Source organism: Ursus maritimus, unplaced genomic scaffold (genome assembly GCF_017311325.1).
Source record: "Ursus maritimus isolate PB19 unplaced genomic scaffold, ASM1731132v1 scaffold_28, whole genome shotgun sequence".
NCBI lineage: Eukaryota > Metazoa > Chordata > Mammalia > Carnivora > Ursidae > Ursus > Ursus maritimus.
The window spans coordinates 38798146-38800754 of NW_024425341.1; the positions used below are offsets into that span (position 1 = coordinate 38798146).

At 38.4% G+C, this 2609-nt stretch overlaps 1 pseudogene; it reads left to right on the top strand.

The window, feature by feature from the left end:
• Positions 1 to 412: 412 nt before the first annotated feature.
• Positions 413 to 1172, top strand: LOC103680955 (annotated as a pseudogene).
• The last annotated feature ends 1437 nt before the right edge of the window (positions 1173 to 2609 follow it).

Genomic DNA, 2609 nt, shown 5'->3' on the forward strand with positions numbered 1-2609 from the left:
TTTTACTTTAAAAAGGCAAAGGCAGAAAAGTGTTAGAGAACAAAATTTGATTTTACAAGAACATATTGACTATATTTGGACCTGGCTGTTATCATGTATGTGTGCCACGGTAAGAAATTTGAATCACATTTTACAGACTGTGGCAGCCCTTGAGATAGGAAGCATCAAGAACGATTTCAAATTACCATCTTAGAAAGATCAGATTGTCTTATGGAAGACAGACTGGGGAGGGCAGGATGGAGAGAATGAATCAGAATTGCTATGGTTCAAATGAGTAATGAGGAAGGTCTGAAGTAAGCCAGTGGCAATAGGGACAGAAAGGGTGAAAATGGGACTAAAATATGAGATTTAATTAAAAAGCATTAATGTTGCTTTTTTTCGTGGTGCCACAGAGACAGAAGGCTGCTTCAGGATGAAGCTGAACATCTTTTTCCCAGCTACCGGCTGCCAGAAACTCATTGAACTGGACAGTAAACATAAACTTCCTACTTTTCTGAGAAGCATATGGCCACAGAAGTTGCTGCTGACGCTCTGGGTGAAGAATCAAAGGGTTACATGGTCCAAATCAGTGGTGGCAATGATGTACAGGTGAGAATGATAAACAAGGCTTCCCATGAAGCAGAGTGTCTTAACCCATGGCTGTGCCTGCGGGCTGCTGAGTAAGGGGCATTCCTGCTACAGACCAAAGAGGATTAGAGAAAGAAAGTGCAAATCTGTTCGGGGTTGCACTGTGGATGCTAATCTCAGTGTTCTCAACTTGGTCATTGTAAGAAAAGGGGAAAAGGATATTCCTCAACTCACTGATACTATTGTGACTTTTGGGCCCAGGGCCCAAAAGAGCTAACAGAATATGCAAACTTCTCAATCTCTCCAAAGAGTACGATGTCTGCCAGTATTTTGTGAGAAAGCCCCTAAACAAAAAAAGTAAGAAACCTAGAACCAAAGTGCCCAAGATTAAGCATCTCATTACTCCCCATGTCCTCCAACACACACATCGATGTACTGCTTTGAAGAAACAGTGTACTGAGAAAAATAAGAAAGAGGCTGCAGAATATGCTAAACTTTTGGTCAAGAGAATGGAGGCCAAAGAAAACTCCAGGAACAGATGGCCAAGAGACGAGGCTGTCCTCTCTGAGAGTTCTACCTCTATGTCTGAATCTAGTCAAAAATAAGATCTTCTAAGAGAAACAATAACTAAGATTAGACATCTACATAAATAAACAAATAGTATTAACACTTATTCCCAAAAAAGTATGAGAATGAAAGGAGAGTTGACAGTTGACTGCGGGGTCCATTGTAACAGCGTGTGTGCCGTAAATTGAGAGAAGAAACACAGAAAGAAAAGCACTCAGTGGAGAGGAAGAAAGTCAGTGGTTTCAGTTTTAGAAATGCTGAGTCTGAGGAATACATAGGATGTCTAAAAGCTCCTTTTATATATGATTCTAGAAGGCATGAAAAAAATACTGGATAGAAATATAAATTTGGGCTCATCATTATAAACTAGTAGATTAAAGAAAGTGGACATGAGTAAGTCTAAGTAAAGCAAAACAGAAGGAAAAGAAAGTGTAGGCTTCAACCTACTTTGGAAATAGGATCATTTAAGATGTAGGTATAGATAAATAAATGTATTGGGTAGACATAGGAAGGAGCAGTCAGAGAATAAGAATGGAACTCAAAGGAATTGAGAGAATGAGAAGCAAGAGAGAAAAGAATTTCAAGATAAAGTGTGTCAACATTGTCAATTTCTCCAAGAGAGTAAGTAAAAGAAGAAGAAAAAATAGTCCGTTAGATATAATTCCTAGAAACTCAGAGGTGACCATAGCAAAAACAGTTTTAGTAAAGCAATGGGGCAGAATATAGATAAAATAACTTATTCAATGTTGCCCTTATTCTCCCTTTAAATAATAGTATGAAGTCATTTTGTTCTTTTCTAATCCCCCCTACTATTATGCTATAATGACTTATCTTGGTATCCACTCTAGCAGCTGGGGCTATATCTCATTTAAAAATTTCTGAATTATCTGATGTTGTACATGATATTGAAAATAGTAAACTTGTGCAAAAGCCCAAATAAGAAATTCATCTCTAAAAAGTATTTTCCTACATATAAAACCCATAAAGTTTATTTCCTAGGGAAAAAATTTAATAAAAGTTCCATATCTGGTTACAGTGCCCCTCATGTATTTTGAATTCACATAGGGAGAAGAGGAGCTTCTCAAGGCTTGATACTTGATATCAAGCTTGCTACTGAATATGGATCCCCAGTGCTTCTTGTGGAAGAACAATGTGGAAGAGAATCAAATATTTCAAACTCTTGTGTTGCAGGATTCATAACCTCAGGGATATGCAGGAAGTCTAAGGAGTCAGTGGCTCAGCGGGAGAAGAGAGTGATGGCTCCAAGAACAGCTTGGGCACAGAGAAGATAACATCGGAGTCCATCCAATCGCAGTTGTTGTCCATTGTAGACAATAACTGTGTATGGCTCACCAATGGACTTTGGCTCTTCAAAAGAAACAAACAAACAAAATGCCTCTCATGGTCAAAACTACAAAGTGTGAATCGTCCTGTGGCACCCAGAGAACTTAAAATTCAAGACCAGGCAACAATGA